We start from the raw sequence: 25,118 nt of genomic DNA on the forward strand, positions 1-25,118 counted from the left end.
CCGTTTTAGATTTCCAGCATCCGCAGTATTTTGCTTATATTCCCTACTATTATATTCCATTCCTGCCGGAATAAATTCCACTTACCTTCCAAATCACTTGCTGAATCTGCATAGTAACTTTTTTATGATTCATGCACAAGGACACCCAGATCCTTCTGTACTGCAGAGTTCTGCAGTCTCTCTCCATTTAAATACTATTCTGCTTTTCCATTCTTCCTGCCAAAATGGACAAGTTCACATTTTTTCCACATTATACTCCATCTGCCAAATTTTTGCCCACTCACTTTATCTATATCCTTTTGTAGATTCTTTATGTCCTCTTGACAACTTAGCTTCCTGCTTATCATCTGCGAACTTAGCTACCAAACATCCGGTCCCTTCATCCAAGTCATTGATATAGATTGTAAATAGTTGAGGCCCAGCACTCCTCCCTGTGGCACTCTGAACAGTTACATCCTGCCAACCTGAAAATGACCCATTTGTCCCTACTCTCTGTTTCCTGTTAGCTAAAAAATCCTTTATCCATGCTAATATGTTACTCCCTACACTATGTATTCCTATTTTCTGTAGTAACCTTTGAGGTGTGATCTTATTGAATGCCTTTTGGAAATCCAAGTACACCACAGCTCCAGGTTCCCCATTATCCACGGTGCTTGTTACTTCCTCAAATAGCTCTAATAAATTAGTCAAAATTTCACAAAACCATGTTGAATCTGCCTGATTACATTAAGGTTTTCTAAATGTTCTGCTATAACCTCCTTAATAATGGATTCTAGCATTTTCCCTATGACAGATGTTAGGCTAAATGGTCTATAGTTTCTGCTTTCTGTCTCCCTCCGTTCTTGAATAGAAGTGCTACATTATCTAAAAGCAAAATACTGTGGATGCTGGAAATCTAATAAAAACAAAGTGCTGGAAGTACTCAGCAGGTCTGTCAGCATCTGTGGAGAGAGTAGCAGAATTAACATTTCAGGTCGGTGACCTTTCATCAGCTACATTATCTATTTCCCAATCTGCTGGAACCCTTACAGAATTCAAGGAATTTTGGAAGATTATAACCAAAGCCTCTACTATCTTTGCAGCCACTTCTTTTCAGACCCCAGGATGCAGGTTGTCAGATTTCTGGGAACTTGTCAGACTTTAGCTCTACTAGTTTTCCCAGTACCTTTTCCCCGGTGACTGTGATTGTTTTAAGTGCTTCCCTCCCTTTTACCTCTTGTTTTTCAAATAACTTTGAGTCTTTTTTTGAGGCTTCAACAGTGAAAACTGGCACAAAATGCCTGTTCAATGCTGCTACCATATCCTTGGTGCTCATTAATTCCCCAGACACACTCTAGAGGACCAACTCTTGAGTTACTCTCTGCCTTTTTAAATACTTGTAGAAACTCTTGCTATCTGTTTTTGTGTTTCTAGCTAGCTTTCTCTCGTACTCTAATTTCTCCCTTTTTCATCAGTCTTTTTTGGTTTTTAAAATCAGTCCAATTTTCTTATCTATCACTAATATTTGCTGAGTTATATGCTTTTTCTTTAAATTTGATACTGCCTTTCTTCCTTAGTTAGCCATGGATGGTGAATCTTTCTCCGAGAGTCTTTCTTTCTCATGGAATATATCAGCTGAGAGATATGAAATACATCTTTAAATACCTGCCACTGCTTCTCCACTGTTCTATCTTTTAACCTAATTGCCCAGTTCACTTTGGCAAACTCTGTCTTCTTCATACTCTTGTAATTGCCTTTAAGTTCAAAACATTAGTCTTAGATCCACTTTTCTCACCCTCAAACTGAATGTGAATGAGAATTAAAATTCCTCCATCCTGAGAAAAATCATTTGTTTCTCTTTGTTTTGGTCACTGATTTCCTTGTATCCATTTTAAGATGGTGAAAATGTGTACAAGTGCTTCTTGAGGGTTCAATATGAAGATTACCCACTGATACAAACACCAGTGTGATATGAAAATTATAGAAACTGTAATGTCATTTACATTAAAAGCTATCTATTTTGATGAGCTTCAGAAGCTGGATTAGTTCCTTACTCCAAGTAATATCATGGCGGAACATTGTGTACATAAACTGTGAACATGGTCACTGTGGTCTCCTGGAACTTGTTTTGATTGCCTTAGGATGTTGGAGAGGAATTTGATTTTAAAACCTGGTTTCAATGCCAGCATCCCTTGTGGAATAAGCATGTGTTGAAAAGGATGAAGTTTGCAGAAAGCACTGCTGTTGGCTCTACTGTTTTTAAAAAAAACTATCTTATCGGAATTTTAATGCAAACTCAGACTTGGTGGGGAGCTTGGTGGAGGTTTGCAATGCTCCAGTATCAACTTACCCAGCAGGCAACATATTGATGTTGAAGTACAGATTTTGGAGAGAGCCTTTTTGGGGTTCTTTTCAGTAGCTGGATTTCCTGAAAGCTTTTCACTGTAGTAACACCACATCTTTAAACGAGGATCGGTGTTTCATTTTGAGTGACTCCTTCCTTTTTGTTCCCTTCCATTTTAAATCTAGTAAAATATTTTAATGACTTCATAAGATGATGCGAGCTGAGCGAGTGGGGCCAGATAGCAGCGAGTCTGTAAATTGCTTGGTTTCCTGCTTGTTACTTGCATTGTGTAACTTACTTTGTAGTTTCCTGCTGCTATTCTCATAAAAAATGTGCAAGAGCTTCTTTGCACAATGAAATTCGATTCTTAAAGGGCATAACAATGTATTCCTCAGTATTTCTGATTTCCCACCATTTCCGGCCCAAGTTCCAACTTTTCTTTAAAAAAGGGGTGTTAAATATCAGCAATGTTGCTCTCTGTTGGGAGGGTATCCCCTTAGTTATTCCAATGAAAGATATGGGAGTACTTGTTTATATCCTTATACTGGTTATCATGCAAATGGATGCAGATGATCAAGGAGAACAGGTGACATCAGAGGAGAACAGCTGTATCTATAATGCTATGAATTGCACCTACAAATCCAGGTGTACCTAGCAAAGTAGGAGAACTGATTCTGCAGGCTCAGGAATGCGGTTGCAGAGTTGAGTTATCTGCATTAGAGGCCAGTAGCCAACCTTTACTATATGGCCTTCAGTTTCAGTTCAGACAACCTCTGTCCTGCATGGTTTTTGCCTCTTCCTTCAAAGTGAGCATTGATAGCTTCTGCAATATTAACCAATGCGTTGCCCATATAATATATATATCAAACAAGTTACTGATGCCGACGATGCTGCATTAACATCTCACACTGAAGAGTGTCTGCAGAGTCTCATCAACAGGTTTGCGGCTGCCTGCAACGAATTTGGCCTAACCATCAGCCTCAAGAAAACGAACATCATGGGACAGGACGTCAGAAATGCTCCATCCATCAATATCGGCAACCACGCTCTGGAAGTGGTTCAAGAGTTCACCTACCTAGGCTCAACTATCACCAGTAACCTGTCTTTCGATGTAGAAATCAACAAGCGCATGGGAAAGGCTTCCACTGCTATGTCCAGACTGGCCAAGAGAGTGTGGGAAAATGGCGCACTGACATGGAACACAAAATCCGAGTGCCTGTGTCCTCGGTACCTTGCTCTACGACAGCAAGGCCTGGACAACGTATGTCAGCCAAGAGCGACGTCTCAATTCATTCCATCTTCGCTGCCTACGGAGAATCGTTGGCATCAGGTGGCAGGACCGCATCTCCAACACAGAAGTCCTCGAGGCGGCCAACATCCCCAGCTTATACACACTACTGAGTCAGTGGCGCTTGAGATGGCTTGGCCATGTGAGCCGCATGGAAGATGGCAGGATCCCCAAGGACACATTGTACAGCGAGCTCGCCACTGGTATTAGATCTACCAGCCGTCCATGTCTCCGCTTTAAAGACGTCTGCAAATGCAACATGAAGTCCTGTGACATTGATCACAAGTCGTGGGAGTCAGTTACCAGCGATCGCCAGAGCTGGCGGGCAGCCATAAAGGCGGGGCTAAAGTGTGGCGAGTCGAAGAGACTTAGCAGTTGGCAGGAAAAAAGACAGAAACGCAAGGGGAGAGCCAACTGTGTAACAGCCCCGACAAGCATTTTTTTCTGTAGCACCTGTGGAAGAGTCTGTCACTCGAGAATTGGCCTTGATAGCCACTCCAAGCGCTGCTCCACAAACCACTGACCACCTCCAGGCGCTTACCCATTGTCTCCTGAGACAAGGAGGCCAAAGAAGAAGACTGATGCATTCTATCATGACTGGACTGCCCAATTTCATCGCACTGCTGGATTTCCTAAAGCAGCAGATGCCTTTGACAGTCAGGTCATCATCTGGGTAGCAGATTTCAGCTGTTCCCTGGCATGACCACCTATTCATTCTCACCTGTAATGCTATGATTTACCCAGTGCATCTTCCTCAACCTCACTAGCTAAATCCCCAGGCGTGTGTTTAACGGTGGTGGTGCTCGAGAATGTTAAGACAGCATAAAGCAGAGTGCTGTGAGATCCTGGTAGTGCAGGGCCATTGGTGCACCTGATGGGCTGCTCTGCTAAACCTACAATAACCATGCATTAAGTACTGCACAGAAGTATCAGCCTAAATTAAATACACAAGTCTTGAATTGTAGCTTAATCTCATTAACTGACGACTGAGAAGAGAAGGTAAACAAAGTATAATGCTGGCAGTAAAAACAAGAAATGCTGGAAATACTCAGCAGGTCTGGCAGCACCTGTGGAGAGAGAAGCAGAGTTAACATTTCAAGTCAGTGACCTTTCGTCAGAACTGACAAATATTGGAAATATAAAAGGTTTTAAGCAAGTAAAGTGGGGCGGGGTGGGGCGGCAAGAGATGACAAAAGAGAAGGCGTTGATAGGACAAGGTCACAGAGAATAACTGACCAGAAGGTCATGGAACAAAGGCAAACGGTATGTTAATGGTGTGCTAAAAGACCAAGTGAATTGACTGTAAAGCACAAAGCACTCCAAGCACAAACATTAAAAAAAATCAAAAAATAGAAACAAACTAACCAAACGAAAAAAATAAAATAAAATTAAAAAAAAAAAGAAAAAATAACTGAACATAAAAAGGGGGGGGGGGGCCCATTATGCTCTGAAATTATCGAATTCAATGTTCAGTCCAGCAGGCTGTAGCGTGCCTAATTGGTAAATGAGATGCTGTTCCTCGAGCTTGCGTTGATGTTCGCTGGAACACTGCAGCAATCTCAGGACAGAGATGTGAGGTGGGGGGGGGGGGGGGGGCGCGGTGTGTTGAAATGGCGAGCAACTGGAAGCTCAGGGTCATGCTTTTGGACTGAGCGGAGGTGTTCCGCAAAGTGATCACCCAATCTGCGTTTGGTCACCCCAATGTAGAGGAGACGACATTGTGAGCAGCGAATACAGTATACTAAACTGAAAGAAGTACAAGTAAATCGCTGCTTCACCTGCAAGGAATATTTGGGGCCTTGGATAGTGAGGAGAGAAGAGGTAAATGGGCAGGTATTACACCTCCTGCGATTGCAGGGGAAGGTGCCGTGGGAAGGGGATGAGGTGGTGAGGGTAATAGAGGAGTGGACAAGGGTGTCACGGAGGGAACAATGCGTTCGGAATGCTGACAAGGGAGGGGAAGATGCGTTTGGTAGTGGCATCACGTTGGAGGTGGCGGAGGATGATCCTTTGGATCTGGAGGCTGGTAGGGTGGAAAGTGAGGACAAGGGGAACCCTGTCGCAGTTCTGGGAGAGAGGGGAAGGGAAGGGGTGAAGGTAGAGGTGCGGGAAATGGGACGGTCACGGTTGAGGGCCCTGTCAACCACAGTGGGGGGGGAATCCTCGACTGAGGAAAAAGGAAGACATATCAGAAGCACTGTCATGGAAGGTAGCATCATCAGAGCAGATGTATCGGAGACGGAGAAATGGGAGAATGGAATGGAGTCCTTACAGGAGGCAGGGTGTAAAGAAGTATAGTCGAGGTAGCTGTGGGAGTCGGTGGTCTTATAATGGATATTAGGAAACAGCCTATCCCCGGAGATGGAGACAGAGAAGCCGAGGAAGGGAAGGGAAATGTCAGGGCCACTGACCTGAAATATTAACTCTGCTTCTCTCTCCACAGATGCTGCCAGACCTGCTGAGTATTTCCGGCATTTCTTGTTTTTATTTTAGATTTCCAGCATCCAGTATTTTGCTTTCATTATGATGCTGGCGGTATTGGCTGTGAGCCTGAGGGAGTCCTTGGTTTACCTTTCAATGCCCTTGCTGGGAAGGATATCTGGTGATTTCCAAGGGAGTTAAGAGATTTAAATTTGTGGGCAGTCATCCATTTGGGCTTTGTTCCCTTTTATTATATGTCACCTTGGCCTACAAACAGAAATGTAGGATTGAGATGTTGTCCATTTAAGGAACTCCTATAATGACAAATGTGTGAAAATAATGGAGCTTTCATTAAGCAACTAAGTAGTGTTGAAAATTCAGAGAATTTGCAGCACCCTAATCAATGTCTTTGCTATGTGATATCCTATTAAGAAATTAATGGGTGGGGTTTCAACTGGAAGGTGTGAGAAACGTAGCCCACTTAATAATAATTTACACCAAGTCAAACTCTGAAGAAGTAAGTTTATTTAACGTTCTTGCAAGATCGGGTGTCCTACAAGCAGGCACACCGATCAACATATTCAGTTCATGTTTATACAATACAAATCCATTTGTCCACGCCTTTATTTTACATTATTGGTTATAACGTTATAATCTGGTGATTTCCAAGGGAGTTAAGAGATTTAAATTTGTGGGCAGTCATCCATTTGGGCTTTGTTCCCTTTTATTATATGTCACCTTGGCCTACAAACAGAAATGTAGGATTGAGATGTTGTCCATTTAAGGAACTCCTATAATGACAAATGTGTGAAAATAATGGAGCTTGGCGGCACAGTGGCGCAGTGGTTAGCACCGCAGCCTCACAGCTCCAGGGACCCGGGTTCGATTCCAGGTACTGCCTGTGTGGAGTTTGCAAGTTCTCCCTGTGCCTGCGTGGGTTTTCTCCGGGTCCTCCGGTTTCCTCCCACAAGCCAAAAGACTTGCAGGTTGATAGGTAAATTGGCCATTATAAATTGTCACTAGTGTAGGTAGGTGGTAGGGAAATATAGGGACAGGTGGGGATGTTTGGTAGGAATATGGGATTAGTGTAGGATTAGTATAAATGGGTGGTTGATGTTCGGCACAGACTCGGTGGGCCGAAGGGCCTGTTTCAGTGCTGTATCTCTAATCTAAAAAAAAACGTATTATGACACTAACTATGGTTGCTACAGTCTCCTCCTCTGTTTACTTCTCCCCCTACTCTAACTTTCTAGCCCCTAACTCTTGTTTTTGTTTTACCTTATTTGGCTCTCCATTGTGTGTGTTAACTTGCAGCTGTCAGCCTTTATCTTAGTGGGGCAGTTTCTTATTCACGACATCCTTTGTTCTAACTCTTGCTGTTTCTCTTTTCTCTGCCTAAGCACAATTTTTAACTGCTGTACTGTCTCAAGGTCTTTACTAACATCCCCTTATCAGTTCTCTTTTTCAGTGATTTCATTATGTTGTGTAGAAATGACTTCTTGGTAATTTTCCACAAGCTGTAGAAACAACATTTCAGTATTTTTTATTCTCACAAAGGTGAAGCCAGTATGTGTGACAGACTGCCAATCCTTAACAATTCAAAGGGCTGCAAGGTTGCATGAAGGCTTTGGAGAGGTGAGCAACAGATTAAAATAAAATTATTCATAAGATGTGGGTGGTGTTGCTGGCATTTATTGCCAATCCCAGATACCCTGACTAGGTGGTGGTGAGCCGCTGCCTTGAACTGCTCTAGACTGTGTTGAAGGTACTCCCACAATGCTGTTACGTAGAGTGTTCCAGAAATTTGACCCAGCAGTGATGAAGGATAGTAACATTCTCAGGACACACATTGTAGCATGCATACTTGTAACAGATACTTGCTGTAACATTGTTGGGTAGCATTAATGTGACATATTTTCTTTCATATTGGAAGCCAGATGTTCCAGGTGACGCAGTGAGCAAATTATTCTGTCATCTATTTCCCAACAGGCATTTCAGGCAACTCTTCTGTGGGGACACTGCTAAATGCCAACCAGGGAAACCCTTCTTTGCTTTACTTCATGCATGAGCACCTCAAGAACAGCATCTGTAAATGTGCATGCATACATTCAGGAAATCTCCATTGATGAGAAATAAGGTGAACCATTAATCTTCTTCCCTTGTGGCCATAGTAAATGGAAGCCCATAAAATGGCTGTTACAATGTTTAAAAATTAGTTTTAACACTACAGGTGCCAATTTAGGTGAAAAGTGTTTGTGCAACACTTATGTTCCTTCTTGAAGGTCTTGAAATTTTGTCCAAGCAGTTCTGCCCCTGCAGCATCCAATATGCACCTCGCCTTTAGGAGGTGCACTCTGGCCTTAAGTAATGCAGGCTATCTTTAAGTGATGCTGGCCTCACACGAACCTAGGCCCCTTGCTGAGCTGCGCAACCAGTTGGCAGCGTGTTCAGTCGCTGCACATCACAATCATGGAAATGAGCAGGCAGCACAAAGTTTGCAAGCTGTGTGCATCACTTTGAACGAGTGCAGGATAGTTGCACATCATGATCCTCATACCTGATTTTAGGAGGCTATCCAAATTAGCACCCATTAAATGCCCAATCCTCCCCTTCTTTGAGCTAGGATTCTGTTATTGCCACTTTATATAATCCCATGTGGTGACTTGTGCCGGTAGCTTATCAACCTTCCTGATCACACTACGTGCATTTATGCACATGCCCTTCAAGACTGCTTCACATTCCCCCTCTATGATCTCTCCTATTTCTGAACTATTTATTACTCTAGCTCTATTTGCTACAATTGTATAGGGTTTTGGTGAGACCACATCAGGAGTACTATGTGCAGTTTTGGTCTCTGCATTTAAGAAAGGATATATTTGTATTGGAGACGGAACAACAAAGTTTCACTAGTTTGGTCCTTGGGATGAGGGAGTTGTCCTATGATGAGAGGCTGAGCAAATTGAGACTATATTCTCTGGAATTTAGAAGAATGATAGGCAATCTCAGTGAAACATACAAGATTCTGAAAGGGCTGGATACGGTAGACACTGAGAGATTGTTTCTGCTGGTCGGGGAATCCAAAGCACGGGGGCACAGTCTCAGGATAAGGGGTCGATCACTTAGGGCTGAGATCAAAAATTACTTCACTCAAAGGGTTGTGAATCTTTGGAATTCTCTACCTCAGACGATTGTGAATGCACCTTCGTTGAATATATTTAAGGCTGGAGTAGATCGATTTTTGCTCTGTCAGGGAATCAAGGGATATGGCAAGCAGGCAGGAAAGTGAAGTTAACGCTTAAGATCAGCCATGATCGTATTGAATAGCGGAGCAGGATCGATGGACCATGTGGTCTACTCCTACTATTTCTTGTGTTCTTGTTTATTTATTGATACCAGTCATCTGTACACTTTGCTAATCTCTCTCATGTTTCATGCTCGTACACAATCTCCCTACCAAATTAGTTTAAACTAATTTCAAGTAATTCCAGAAAATAAAATTCAGTAAGAAACCCAACAGGCAACAAAGATAGCAGGGTAGCTGGGCGGTCCGGAGCTGAGATGCAGAGTAGGTACAGAGAGGTCAAGAAGGGGTTATACAGCTAAAGTTTAGCTAGGTGTGTGAAAATTGATGCGTGGCTCTCATGCGAGCTAAAGTTGATCTAAGTGCATGAGAGTTAATTTGCAGCAATCATGTGAGCAGTCAGAGATTTGTAATATCGGATGATAGACTTACTGCTGAAGTCATTGACTCATGGTAAAGCTGTTTCCTCTTGACTTATAAGGAGTCATTTTACTATTTCACATTATTGGTAGGAAGCTTTTCCAGCTTGTGCACTTAAAAGATTCAGAGATGCACTACTCAGATTTTTTTGATCATTAATGACTGGAAAAGTGTGGTCAGCATGTGACTGAGTTTCAGATGTGCACTGCTGAATGGCCGGAAAATTGTGGTCGCGAATCAGTCAGCAATGCCCAGTTGCAAGAAAGCAAGTTACTTCTGCCTTGTTTGTAAGAGCAAAGAATCTCATTTCTTCCTTTGTGGTCAATCGGCAGTAGCATGGCAGGGTGCTACCTTTTTGCAGAGTGCCAGGATTCCCAAGACGTAAGGGGTCATTTGCCACCTGCAGCACAACATAATACAAGTGCTAGCCTTCCTGGAAGTTTCAGTTATTCCTTTATTGTAAGATAGTCCATCATTCCAGCACACTTTGATCCTGGAAGTTAGCTCTCCAAGTAGCATCTGCGAGATAAAAAGCTATGTTTCAGTGGCATGGCTCAGGACAAATGTGGGTTCCCAGATTGTGAGATGAGCACTAGTATAAATAATTCCATTCATGTACCAATATTATAATTGAGCACACCATTGGGATGTTGAAAGTGCCAGGATCAATCAGGAGTGTTCTGCAGTATAGTCCAACTAGAAACTGCTGGATAATAAAAGCAAAATACTGCGGATGCTGGAAATCTGAAATAAAAACAAAGTGCTGGAAATACTCAGCAGGTCTGGCAGCATCTGGGGAGAGAAGCAGAGTTAGCATTTCAGGTCTGTGAACTTTCAGGACTGGCGAAAGTTAGAAATGTAACGGACTTTGAGCAAGTGAAGGGGCGGGGGGGTTGGGGAAAGAACAAAAGGGAAGATGTATGATAGGGTAGGAGAGATTAATGACAGAAATATCAAAGAACATAGGGAAAGGGCAGGTGTTACACCTCCTTTGATTGCCATGGGAAGGGGATGTGGTGTTGGTGTGATGGAGCGTGATGCCACCAAACACATCTTCCCTTCCCCTCCCCTGTCAGGATTCCGAAGGCACCGTTTGCTCCGAGACACCCTTGTCCATTCCTTGATCACACCCAACAAATCGGCACCTTCCCATGCAATCACAGAAGGTGTAATACCTGCCCTTTTACCTCCTCTCCTCACTGCTTATTCCTTGTCGCCAAGCGGAAGAATGTAGATGAGAAATAAGAGGGGCCAAAGCTAGTCCCTTGCTGATACCAGAGGTATTGATGTGGTAGTGTGAAGAGAAACCTTTACAGGTGATTCCCTGACTACGATTAAGTAGATAAGAATAGAACCAGGTGAAAGCAGTCCCACCCAGCAGGACGACAGTGAAGAGGTGTTAGAGGAGGATGGAGTGATCAACCATGTCAAAGGCTGCAGACAGGTCAAGAAGGATGAGGAGGAATAATTTTCCTTTGTCACAGTCACATAGAATGTCATTTGTGACTTTGGTGCTGTGACAGGAATGGAGACCCGATTGGAGGGATTCAAAAATGGAGTTCTGGGAAAGATGGGCACGGAGTTGGGAGGCGACAACATGTTCAAGGACTTTGGAGAGGAAAGGGAGATTGGAAATAGGGAGTAGTTTGCAAGAAAGAAGGGGTCAAAAGGTTGGCTTTTTGAGGAGGGGTTGATGATGACAGATTTGAGGGAGAAGGGGACAGTACCTGAAGAGAGGGAATTGTTAATAATGTCAGCTAACGTGAGAGCCAGGAAGGAAATTTAAGTGGGCAGCATTTAGTGGGAATAGAGTCAAGGGAGCAGGAGGTAGGTCTCAAAGACAAGATGAGCTCGGAGAGGGTATGGGGGAGATGGGAGAGAAATTGGACAAAGATGCAAGTTCAGGACTAGCGTGGGGGAACCAGTGTTGGCTGGGGAAGGGAGGAAGCGATGGAGACAGCTGATTGGCTGGTTTCAATCTTGGTTACAAAGATGTCCATGAGTTCCTTGCACTTGTTGGAGCTAAGCATGCAAGAAGTCTGCAGCAGACTAAAGAAACTGGGCATTATCTTTGCATTTCAAGATGATCCGAGAATAGAGCAGGACCAGATCGATGGTGCTTTATGTGGTCCAGCCAGATCAGGCAGTGAATGGCTAAACCATGTCTATTTAAGTCTGCCTACATTGAACTTAAGGAAGCAGAGATGAGGAGGAGGTAGGGGGTGTCGGTGGTCACAGATACAAGGAAGTCAGCAGAGATGGCTTTGCCTGTGATTGACCTGATGGGAGTGCGTGGACACGTGAGATGACACTGTCAAGGGGTTGGCCATGAATATGGGTGAGGCGTTTTATACAGTAGGAGAGATTAAGGAAGGATAGGAAGTCAGTGAACCCGGCGAGAGAACATGATCAGTTATGATGGAGGTTGAAAATCACTGAGGCTGAGAAGTTGCTTGGTGCAGAGGCTGAGGGAGAAAACCAGTAAAGATATCCCACTGAAACCTTTGGCCTGCTACTTCAATGGATGGTAAAGAATGAGGATTTTAAATGAGATGAGAGGGGTGGAACAAGAGGAGATGATCAAAGGAGGAGAAAGGGCCAGAGGAGTAGAGGTTCAGGCCAAGGCGTAATTTGATGATGAGCACCACATAGCCACTGTGACGAACTTGACAGGGCAATTGGTGGAAGGTATCACCAGGCAGAGATGCTTTATTTGGTGGGGGGGGGGGAAAAGTTTACATTAAGACCATAATTTTGTTGCAATGATCCATAATAAGCTCATGGATGGTAATGGCCTGGTTTTTCAAAAATTCATTCATGAGATGTAGGCGTCACTGGCCAGGCCAGCAATTATTGCCTATCCCTAATTGCCCTTGAGAAGGTGGTGGTGAGCTGCCTTCTTGAACCATTGCAGTCCATTTGGGGTAGGTATACCCACAGTGCTGTTAGGAAGGGAGTTCCAGGATTTTGACCCAGTGACAGTGAAGGAACGGCGATATAGTTCAAAGTCAGGATGGTGTGTGACTTGGAGGGGAACTTGCAGGTGGTGGTGTTCCCATGTATTTGCTTCCCTTGTCCTTCTAGTTGGTAGAGGCTGCGGGTTTGGAAGGTGCTGTCTAAGGAGCCTTTGTGCATTGCTGCAGTGCATCTTGTAGATGGTACACACTGCTGCCACTGTACGTCGGTGGTGGAGGGAGTGAATGTTTGTAGATGGGGTGCCAATCAGGCGGGCTGCTTTGTCCTGGATGGTGTCCAGCTTCTTGAGTGTTGTTGGAGCTGCAACCATTCAGGCAAGTGGAGAGTATTCCATCACACTCCTGACTTGTGCCTTGTAGTTGGTGGACAGGCTTTGGGGAGTTAGGGGGTGAGTTACTCGCCTCAGGATTCCTAGCCTCTGACCTGCTGTTGTAGCCATGGTATTTATATGGCTACTCCAGTTCAGTTTCTGGTCAATGGTAGCCCCTAGGATGTTGTTAGTGGGGGATTCAGTGATGGTAATGCCGTTGAATGTCAAGGGGAGATGGTTAGATTCTCTCTTGTTGGAGATGGTCATTGCTTGGTACTTGTGTGGTGCGAATGTTACTTGCCACTTATCAGTCCAAGCCTGGATATTGTCCAGGTCTTGCTGCATTTCTACACGGACTGCTTCAGTATCTGAGGAGTCACGAATGGTGCTGAACGTTGTGCAATCATCAGCGAACATCCCCACTTCTGACCTTATGATTGAAGGAAGGTGATTGATGAAGCAGCTGAAGATGGTTGGGCCTAGGACAGTACCCTGAGGAACTCCTGTCGTGATGTTCTGGAGCTCAGATGATTGATCTCCAACAACCACAACCATCTTCCTTTGCACTAGGTATGACTCCAACCAGCGGAGGGTTTTCCCCCTGATTCTCATTGACCTCTGTTTTGCTAGGGCTCTTTGATGCCATACTCGGTCAAATGCTGCCTTGATGTCCAGGGCAGTCACTCTCACCTCACCTCTGGAGTTCAGCTCTTTTGTCCATGTTTGAACCAAGGCTGTAATGAGGTCAGGAGCTGAGTGGCCCTGGCAGAACCCAAACTGAGTGTCACTGAGCAGGTTATTACTAAGCAAGTGCCGCTTGATGGCACTGTTGATGACACCTTCTATCACTTTACTGATGATTGAGAGTAGGCTGATGGGTTGGTAATTGGCTGGCTGCTGATGGCCCACAGTGCCTCATGGATGCCCAGTTTTGCATTGCTAGATCTGTTCGAAATCTATCCCATTTAGCACGGTGATAGTGCCACACAACACGATGGACGGTATCCTCAATGTGAAGGCGGGACTTCGTCTCCACAAGGACTGTGCGGTGGTCACTCCTACCAATACTGTCATGGACAGAAGCATCTGCGGCAGGGAGATTGGTGAGGATGAGGTCAAGTATGTTTTTCCCTCGTGTTGGTTCCCCCACCACCTGCCGCAGACCCAGTCTAGCAGCTATGTCCTTATGGACTTGGCCAGCTCGGTCAGTAGCGGTGCTACTGAGCCACTCTTGGTGATGGACATTGAAGTCCCCCACCCAGAGTACATTTTGTGCCTTTGCCACCCTCAGTGCTTCCTCCAAGTGGTGTTCAACATGGAGGGGTACTGAGTCATCAGCTGAGGGAGGGCGGTAGGTGGTAATCAGTAGGAGGTTACCTTGCCCATGTTTGATCTGATGCCATGAGACTTAATGGGGTCCGGAGTTGATATTGAGGACTCCCAGGGCAACTCCCTCCCTACTGTATACCACTGTTCCACCACCTCTGGTGGGTCTGTCCTGCCGGTGGACAGGACATACGCGGGGATGGTGATGGCAGTGTCTGGGACATTGTCTGTAAGGTATGATTCTGTGAGTATGACTATGTCAGGCTGTTGCTTGACTAGTCTGTGGGACAGCTCTCCCAACTTTGGCACAAGCCCCCAGATGTTAGTAAGGAGGACTTTGCAGGGTCGACAGGGCTGGGTTTGCCGTTGTCGTTTCCGGTTTCATTCCTTTTTATTGACTTCGTAGCGGTTAGGTACAACTGAGTTGCTTGCTAGGCCATTTCAGAGGGCATGTAAGAATTAACCACATTGCTGTGGGTCTGGAGTCACATGTAGGCCAGACCAGGTAAGGACATTAGTGAACCAGATGGGTTTTTACAACAATCGACAATGGTTTCTTGGTTCACAAGTGAACAGGCATTCTGGAGGAAGATGCATAGAAGTACAGTTAACACAGATCCACTGGCAGAGTCCACAGGGTCTGCATTGGGAGGGGTGAGTGAGACAGGAAGGAGGTTGGAAAGATTAGCCCCCAGAAGGTGCACGGGTGGCAAGTTCAGCGAGCGAGTAGCATGGGAAAGTTGGGATTGCTGCTTGTAAGGAGGCATCAACAAGTGCCTTGGTGGGCCTTTTGGAGGATGTCAAATGAGGCACAGAAGGAAGCTATTGGCTTATCAAAGAAGGAGTCCAACCTGGGACAGCAGCAAGAGAGCCGGCACATCAGAAGCACTGAAAAGGTGGTTGGGGATTTGGGAGGGAAGAGTAGCCATGAAGGGAGAAATGAAAGGATGTATGATGAAAGGAGCGAGGGGGTCTAGGAGGGGTAAAGAGAAAAGAAGAAAACGGTGGGGAAGGTATTAGAAATGGAAGTATGAGGTCAGGTCTGGAGCATCAGTCATAACATGTATGAACACGGAAAATTCAAAACTACATAGGTCTGTTTGCATAGCAGGATTAAATTACATATCACCTGATAGTAAATGGGGAATAGAGAGGAGACAATAGGAGGGCGTCCAAAGTTAAAGTCAGAGGTCGCGTGGTGAGATAAAGTTGACAAAGGTAGGATGGAGTCTGCATGCAGGATCAACAAACTAATTTCCAGGTTTGGAGATGGGTATGGAGGACAAATCAAATCTATAACTATTGCACCAAGCTGTACAACATACATGAAATTCACACAGTAATGCCACTATTTCTTTGGCCAGTAGCATTGTAATTGTCTCAAATTCATAAAACATTCCAGTTTCAAAGAGAATAAAGTTTGAAAGGTGCAGCTTTACTGCAAAAAAAGGAGTGACATTTAAAACCCAAGTCCCAAGGGAGCCATTTGTTATGAATAATGGATTACTTTTCCACATAAACAAAGCAAGCTCCTATTTGTTATTCTGTTGAATGTGACCCATTTTTTTTTTGAAAGAGGTAAATGTCTTGGTGTTTGTACATACCCAGATATACTATATGGAAATAAGGATTTCAGTGAAATAGAGAGGTAGATTCATTAAAGTCAATAAAAATTGGGAGAGATGTCAAACATTTTACATCATTCCAAAGTCAAGATCTGCCCAAAGACTTGAGTCCTGATTGCCTGCAAGGAGAGGTAGGTTTTTCTTAATTCTTTCATGGACGTGGGCACACTGCTGGCAAGGCCAGCATTTGTCCCCTTGAACTAAGTTGCTTGTTAAGTCCTTTCAAAGGGCAGTTAAGAGTAAACCACATTGCTGTGGATTTGGAGTCACATGTAGGCCAGACCAGGTATGGATAGCAGATTTCCTTGCTTAAAGGGCATTAGTGAACCAGATGGGTTTTACAACAATCAATGATTGTTTCATGGCACCATTACTGAGACTAGATTTCATTTCCAGATTTTTAATTAACAGATTGCATTTAAATTCCACCAGCTGCCGTGGTGGCATCAGACCCACTCACCCGCCTCCAGCATTCTGCCTTGATCTGGACCCCTCCCTAGGCCGCTTACCCGATCTTGATCTTTTCATTGAGAACTGTCGGTGAGACATCGGCGTCTCAATTTTTCTGTTCCCCTCACTCACTTTAACCTGTCTCCCTCCAAACTTGCTGCACTCTGTTCTCTCAGGTCTAACTCCGACATTGTGATCAAACCTGCTGACAAGGGTGGTGCTATTGTTGTCTGGTGTGCTGACCTCTACCTTGCAGAGGCTGAGCGCCAACTCTCAGACACTTCTTCCTACCTCCCCCGGGACCATGTCCCCACCACGGAACATCAAGCTACTGTCACTGACCTCATCTCCTCTAGAGATCTTCCCTCTACAGCTTCCAACCTCATATTCCCGCAACCCCAGACAGCCCGCTTCTACCTCCTTCCCAAAATCCACAAACAAGATTATCCTGGCAGAAGCATCCTTTCAGCCTGCTCCTGCCCCACTGAACTTATTTCTTCCAACCTTGACTCTATCGTTTCTCCCCTGGTCCAGTCTCTTCCCAACTACATTTGCGACTCTTCTGATGCCCTCCGTCATTTGGACAATTTCCAGTTTCCTGGCCCCAACCGTCTCCTTTTCACCATGGGCGTTCAATCTCTCTACACCTCCATCCACCACCAGGACGGTTTGAGGGCTCTCCGCTTTGTCCTTGAACAGAGGCCCAAAAAGTCCCCATCCACCACCACCCTCCTCCGCCTGGCTGAACTTGTTTTCACATTGAACAACTTCTCCTTCAACTCCACTCACTTCCTTCGAATAAAGGTGTTGCTATGGGTACCCGCATGGGTCTGAGTTATGCTTGTCTTTTTGTGGGATATGTCAAACATTCCTTGTTCTAGTCCTAATTGGGGGCCCCCTCCCCCAACTCTTTTTCCGGTACATTGATGACTGTATCAATGCTGCTTCCTGCTCCTGCCCCAAACTGAAAAACTTTATCAGCTTTGCTTCCAATTTTCATCCTTTACTCTCACCTTTACATGGTCCATCTCCGACACTTCCCTTCCCTGCCTTGACTTCTCTGTCTCCATCTCAGGGTATAGGCTGTCTATTAATATTCATTATAAGCCACAGCTACCTCGGCCACACTTCCTCACATGCTGCCTCCTCTAAGGACTCCATTCCATTCTCCCAGTTTCTCCGTCTCCGACGCATCTATTCTGATGTTGCTACCTTCAACAGCGCTTCCAACATGTCTTTCTTTTTCCTCAACCAAGGATTCCCTCCCACTATGGTCGACAGGTTTTTCAATCGTGTCCAGCCCATTTCCCGCATTTCTGTCCTCACCACTTCCCCTCCCTCCAAGAACCGCGACAGGGTTCCCCTTGTCCTCACTTACCACCCCACCAGCCTCCACATCCAAAGGATCATTCTCCACCATTTCCACTAAAGGCCTGCTCAGGTCGGGAGAAAAAGAACCTGACCCGAGCCCGATCTGAGCCCGACCCCCGACTCGACTCGACTTGACTCGACCCGACCCGAGCCCAACCCAATAACCCAATTATCCCTTTGCTTATCTTCCTGACACCAAACCTGCAGGAAGCTCCAGTGCATGTGTGATGATGTCATAGTGACGTTGCTTGCTCACTACGCAGACTCAGCTCCGTCCCGGACTCCCAGCTCAGCTAACCTTTTTTTGTAAATTTCAATACTTACCAGCAGAGCACTTAACCGTGTATGCCCGGCCCGGCCCAATGCGAACCCAACACATGTCGTCTGGTCCCATCAGGTTCAAGTCGAGTAGCAGGCCTTTAATTTCCACCACCTCCAGCGTGATGCCACTACCAAACACATCTCCCCCTCCCCTCCCCTGTCAGCATTCCGAAGGGATTGTTTCCTGTACGACACCCTGGTCCTTTCCTCCATCATCCCCAACACCTCATCCCCTTCCCACGGCATCTTCCCATGCAATCGCAGGAGGTGTAATACCTGCCCCTTTACCTCCTCTCTCCTCGTCATCCAAGGCCCCAAACATTCCTTCCAGGTGCTTCTTTCAATTTAGTATACTGTATTCATTGCTCACAATGCGGTCGCCCCTGCGTTGGGGAGACCAAACGTAGATTGGGTGAGTGCTTTGCGGAACACCTCCACTCAGTCTGCAAGCATGCCCCTGAGCTTCCGGTTGCTTGTCATTATTATTCAGCACTCTGCTGCCATGCCCACATTTCTCTCTTTGGCCTGCTGCAATGTTCCAGTGAACCTCAATGCAAGCTCGAAGAACAGCATATCGCAAAAAGGCACTCAACAGCCTTCTGGACTCAACTGAGTTCAACAATTTCAGAGCATGACTGCCTTTTTAATTTGATTTTGTTTTAATTTATTTTTTTCAATTTTTTTTCTGGCCATGGACCGGTCTCAAACTTGTTTTTCAGGCTTTTGCTTTTGAACAGAGCTACTAGTACTCCCTTTGTCTTTGCTCCGTGACATCTTTGTCATTGAATCTCTCCTGCCCTCTGCCCTATCACACCCCTTCCATTTTGTTGTTCTTCCCCCTTCCCCTTTTCACTTGCTGAAAGCCTATTACATTTCAAACCTTTGACAGTTCTGATGAAAGGGCACAGACCTGAAATGTTAACTCTTTCTCTCTGCACGGATTAGATTTTAGATTTAGATTTTAGAGATACAGCACTGAAACAGGCCCTTCGGCCCACCGAGTCTGTGCCGACCATTAACCACCCATTTATACTAATCCTACACTAATCACCTATTCCTACCACATCCTCACCTGTCCCTATATTCCCCTACCACCTACCTATACAAGGGGCAATTTATAATGGCCAATTTACCTATCAACCTGCAAGTCTTTTGGCTGTGGTAGGAAACCGGAGCACCCGGAGGAAACCCACGCAGACACAGGGAGAACTTGCAAACTCCACACAGGCAGTACCCAGAATTGAACCCGGGTCGCTGGAGCTGTGAGGCTGCGGTGCTAACCACTGTGCCAGAGCTGCAGTGGATTTTCAGCATTCACAGTATTTTGCCATTTATCTATGTTGGGCAAGACTTCAGCCACATTTTTTTGATTGTATAACTTCTACAAATAAAATAGTTGTATTCATTACCTTAATCTCCATTGATCTCAAATGGAACTCCCACATCTCTTTCTTTGTTAAAGCCATCTCCAAGAAGCTCAATTTCCTCTTTTGTCCGAAACACATCTTTGACACCCAAATAACATTTAACAGGTCCATTCAGACTTGAATACTGTTCCAGGGTCAGAATAAGATACAGGAAGTAGCTTGATAAATGACCCCTCTCTCACCTCCAGCCTCCAATTTCTTTCCATTATAGCCTTTCTTGCCTCTGAACTTTTATTCTTTTTAAACTTTAAATATGTTGGGGTGGTGCAGTGGTTAGCACCGTAGCCTCACAGCTCCAGCGACCCAGGTTCAGTTCTGGGTACTGCCTGTGCGGAGTTTGCAAGTTCTCCCTGTGTCTGCGTGGGTTTCCGCCGGGTGCTCTGGTTTCCTCCCACAGCCAAAGACTTGCAGGTTGATAGGTAAATTGACCATTGTAAATTTCCCCTAATGTAGGTAGGAGAATGGTGGGGATGTGGTAAAGAATATGGGGTTAATGTAGGATTAGTATAAATGGGTGGTTGTTGGTCAGCACAGACTCGGTGGGCCGAAGGGCCTGTTTCGGTGCTGTATCTCTAAACATAAAATAAATAAAAATGTCATGCTTCATCTTCCTTTTTATCTTCCCACAATGGTGAGGTTACATGCCCACAGATGCTTAAATCAAGATTTTTTTTGTTCTCAGCAAGTGATTGATGATCAATGGCAAGGTCACCTTTATGATTGCCCTGAGGAATCGTTTTCAGAACTGCATGGCTTACTAGGTCACTTGAGAATGCTAAAAATCCGATTCAGGAAAAATGGTGTGGGCCTGAAGTCCCATGTAGGTCAAACCATTTACTGGTGTCAGGCCGCCTTCCTGACGTTGAACCAATTGGGATTTTCTGATAATCCAGCAGCGTTCATGGTCATTTCTTTTCCAAATGTCACCTAACCAATTACCAAATTTATTGAATAAAATGGATGTCCCTTCAGATTTCTTAATGTCCAAGGTTTAAGCCAGCCCCTTCATTTTAGGCTGCTAGTTCTGATTTTCCACTTTGAAGGAAATTACTGAGCTGAACAGCCATTTAAGTTGCAACTGCAAAGTGTTCTATTCCCACATGTATGCATGTGTTACGAACACCTGCAATGAATTATGCACATCAGTGCTTAATTCCCTGGCAATTCACATAATGCCTTTGGTTTACAGCAATCCTATATGTCCTTCTTCTTTCCAGTAGAGCTGAGAAGAAATTAAGAAAGCAAAGAGAAGACATAAAAAATATTGACAGGTACAATCAAGGAAAACCAAAAGATGTTTATCAGTACGTTTAGAGCAAGAGGATAACTAAGGAAAGGGTAGGGCCTAACAGAAATGTGCAAGGTAACTTATGCATGGATGTAGAAGATGTGGGCAGGGTTCTTAGTGATTTTTTTTGTCTCTTCATTAAGGAGAGGGATGATGCAGACTTTCTAGTTAAAGAGGAGGAGTGTGAAATATTAGATACGATAAGCATAATGAGAGAGGAGGTACTAGAGGGTCTGACATCCTTGTAAGTGGATAAATACCAGGGCCGGATGGATTGTACCCCAGGTTGTTAAAGGAAGCCAGGGAGGAAATAGCGGATGCTTTGAGGATCATTTTCAAATCCTTACTAGATACAGTAGAGGTACCCATGGATTGGAGTTCTGTGACCATTGTACCATTGTTTAAAAAGGGTCCGAGGGATAGACCAAATAATTATAGGCCGGTCAGTCTGAACTCAGTGGTGGACAAATTATTAGTATCAATTCTGGGAGATAGGATAAACTGTCACTTAGAATGGCACAGATTAATCAGGGATAGCATGAATTTGTTGAGGGAAGGTCATGTCTTACCAAATTGAATTTTTTGAGGAAGTAACGAGGAGGATTGATGAGGGTAATGCAGTGGATGTTGTTTACATGGATTTTAGTAATATATTTGACAAAGTCCCACATGACAGACTGGTCAGAAAAGTAAAAGTCCATGGGATACATGGAAATGTGGCAAGTTAGATCCAAAATTGGCTCAGTGGCAGGAAACAAAGGGTAATGGTTGACGAATAGAAAGCAGTTTCCAGTGGTGGTTCACTGGGCTCAGTGTTGGGTCTCTTGCTGCTTGTGGTATATCTTAATGATTTGGACTTAAATGTGGGAGGCATGATTGGGAAATTTGCAGCTGATGCAAAAATTGGCCGTGAAGATGATAGTGAAGAGGATAGCTGTAGACTCCAGAATGATATCAATGGTTTGGTTGAGTGAGTGGAAAAGTGGCAAATGGAATTCAATCCGGAGAAGTGTGAGGTAATGCATTTGGGGAGGGCAAACAAAGCAAGGGAATACAAAATAAATGGGAGGATATTGAGTGGGGCAGAAGAAGTGAGAGACCTTGGAGTGCATGTCCACAGGTCCCTGAAGGTGGCAGGACAGATAGATAAAGTGGTGAAGAAGTTATATGGAATGCTTTCCTTTATTGGCTGAGGTATAGAATACAAAAGCATTCATGTAATCCTGGAACTGCATAAAATGCTGGTTAGGCCACAGCTGGAGTATTGCGTACAGTTCTGGTCACCACATTACAGGAAGGACGTAATTGTTCTCAAGAGAGTATGAAGGAGATTTACAAGAATGTTTCCAGGGCTGGGGCAGCTACGAGAAAAGATTAGATCAGCTAGGATTGTTTTCCTTAGAACAGAGGAGGCTGAGGGGTGACTGAATTGAGGTGTACAAAATTATGAGGGGCCTAGATGGAGTAGACAGGAAGGACCTGTTCCCCCGAGTGGAGAGATCAATTAGCAGGGTGCACAGATTTAACGTGATTGGTAGAAGGATTAGAGGGGACATGAGGAAAAACCTTTTCACCTAGAGGGTCATGGGTGTGTCTGGAATTCACTGCACGGATCAGTGGTGGAGGCAGAAACCCTCAACTTTTTTAAAAGGTACCTGGATCTGCACCTGAAGTGCTATAACCTGTAAGGCTATGGACCAGGTGCTGGAAGATAGGATTGGAATGGGCGGCTAGTTTTCTCAGCTGGCGCAGACACGATTATCTGAATGGCCTCTTTCAATGCCATAACTTTTCTCTGGTTCTACAGTTCTAAGAGGGAAGTGAACAGGCAAAGAGAGGAGTTTAGGGTTGGGAATTCCAGAGTTTGGAGCCTAGACAGCTAAAGGCTGTCATGGATTGAGGGTCCTTAAGAGGGTGCAGAGGAGATTTGCCAGAATGATTCCAAGGTTGGTGGATTTTAGTTACAAGGTTAGGTTGGAAAAGCTGGGGTTGTTTTCCTTAGAACAAACGAGATTGAAGGGAGATTTAATAGAAATGTACAAGATTATGTTAGGCTTAGATAAGTTAGACAAGGAAAAGCTGTTACCTAATGGTACAAGGACTAGGGGACACAGATTGAATGTTTTGGGCAAGAATGCAGGGGAATATGATGAAGAACTTTTTTATGCAGTCGGAAGTAATGACCAGGAACTCGCTGCCTACCAGGGTTGTGGAAGCAGAGACAATCTATGACTTCAAAAGGAAATCAGATGGCCACTTGAAGGAAATAGACTTGCAGGGCTGCGGGCATCGAGCGGAGGAGTGGAACTGATTGGATAGCTCTGTGGAGAGCTGGTATGGACTCAATGGGTCTAATGTCCTCCTTCTCTGAAGTAAATTACTCTAAAGCATAGCTGCCTATGGTGGGAGAAGAGAGGAGGCACCGGAGGCCAGACTCTGGGGAATGGAAAGTTTGAGGTGGGGGTTGGCGGTGTGGTTGTGGGGCTCGAGGAGGTCACAAAGATAGGGCGGGCAAGGCAGTGCTTTGATTTAAATTCAAGGATGATAATTTTAAATTTGAGTCCTTGAAGAGCAAGAGCCAATGTAGGTCAGGCAGAATGGGTTATGGGCAAGCTGAACTTAATGTGGGACAGGATATGCAGAGCAGAGAGTTGGATGAGCTAAGGTTTATGGTGGATTAAGGAGGGGAGTCTAGTCAGGAGACCATTGGAGTAATTGAGTCTGCAGGTGACCAGGACATGAATGTGTATTTCAGCAGCAAACTGACTAAGGTAGAGGTAGAAGTGGAGGCAGGTAGTTTTATGGAGGTGAATGTAGGTGTCTTGATTGAGTAGTTATGGGTCTGGAATCTCAGCTCTGCGTCAAACAGGATGTAAGGTTAAAAAGAGTTTGATTCAGCCTGACACTGTAGCCAAGAGGAGCATGGAGTTGGTCAGGAGGATATTGACTCGGTGCTGGGGCCAAAGAAGATGGTTTCGGTCTTCCCAATATTTAATTGGAGCAAATTATGACTTATCGTAGACTGAACTATGAACAAACAGTCTGAAAATGTGAAGGAAGTAGAGGGTTAAGAAAGGAATTGCTGAGTGTTATTAGTGTACATGTGGAAATGACCCAGATATCTATGGATAATATCAGCAAGGACAACATGCAGATCAGGAAGGCAGATGGGTCAACAATTGATTCTTGATGGAATCCCAAGCATGGGTTACGAACAAAGACCATTACTAGAGATGCTCTGGCAATGTTTGATCGATGAAGAGTCAAATGAAGCATGTCCCACTGAAATTAATAATGGAGGAGAGAAGGAAATGGGATCGACCATGTCGAAGTCTGCAGAGAGGATGAGGAGGGATAATACATCATGGTCACAGTTATAGAGAGTATCATTCAATACTTTTGTTAATCATTTCTCTGCTGGGGGTGAGGCAGAAACCTGATTGAAACAGGCAGGCCAGTTTTAACTCCAGACCAGTTTTCAGCAGGTGAGCAGCAGATTCAGTTAGGAACTCGCCCACTCTCCAGAAATGAGGCCAGGGGTACTTTAACTCCCAGCCTCCTTTAAATCTAGTAGGCTAAATTCTTACCATTGCGTGGCACGAAAGCTACCCACTGACAACAAGTAAGGGGAGGGATTGCCTGCTGGAGTCAGGGTTGTCGAGTTGGTGGAAGGGAAAGCATGCCTACTCCGCCTGGACCAATTTTCTGATTGGGGAAACAAAAGAAATGGCTTACTCTGATAGGAAATGCAATTTGGGACCAAAAAAAAACTCAAAAGCAACAATAGAAACTGCTGCAAAAGGACAAATATTTTTTATATAAGGGAAAAACTACTGTTACGACCAGGTGTGAAAGGTGTCTAGGGGTCTTTTACTGTCTTCACCTGGTCTTATTGTAATAGGGTTTAATTTTAAACACACTGTGGTTTGAGCTCTCCTTTTGGTGAATCCTTGTTCACCACTTTCCAATTATAAGGCAAAGAAATGAGGAGAAACCGGCTTTCTTAGGTTTAAAGAAGAAAAGTGAAATTTATTAAACTTTAAACTTAAACACTACTTCGGTTAATGCCTACGGATACATGCCACGCCCATGCTAGCATGCATACATGATATGCACATGTAAATAGAGACAGAGAAGAGCAGAAGACAAAAATAGAGAGGTTTGAGGCAATATCAGAAGAGTTTCTTGTTGCTGTGTTTCGAGCTCACTACAGTCCTTTTGTAGCTAATTCTTGCTTTTTGTTTGGGCCCAGTATTCTTCTTAAACCTTGT

The 25,118-nt window shown here is 44.6% G+C and overlaps 1 protein-coding gene across 5 annotated transcripts in view; it reads left to right on the forward strand.

Moving 5' to 3' along the window:
• LOC137369189 (beta-1,3-galactosyl-O-glycosyl-glycoprotein beta-1,6-N-acetylglucosaminyltransferase-like) overlaps positions 1 to 25,118 on the forward strand; it is a 95,452-nt gene that overhangs the window by 62,684 nt on the left and 7,650 nt on the right. For 2 of the 5 annotated variants that reach the window (XM_068029985.1, XM_068029984.1), the window contains 2 exons: positions 7,590 to 7,667; positions 8,022 to 8,169. The exons of 1 other annotated variant lie outside the window; for it this stretch is intronic. The gene's annotated coding sequence lies outside the window, so the exon portion shown is untranslated. The remainder of the gene's footprint in view (positions 1 to 7,589; positions 7,668 to 8,021; positions 8,170 to 25,118) is intronic. 2 more of the 5 variants (XM_068029986.1, XM_068029988.1) reach the window with 2 other exon arrangements.

Source organism: Heterodontus francisci, chromosome 4 (genome assembly GCF_036365525.1).
Source record: "Heterodontus francisci isolate sHetFra1 chromosome 4, sHetFra1.hap1, whole genome shotgun sequence".
Taxonomy (NCBI): domain Eukaryota; kingdom Metazoa; phylum Chordata; class Chondrichthyes; order Heterodontiformes; family Heterodontidae; genus Heterodontus; species Heterodontus francisci.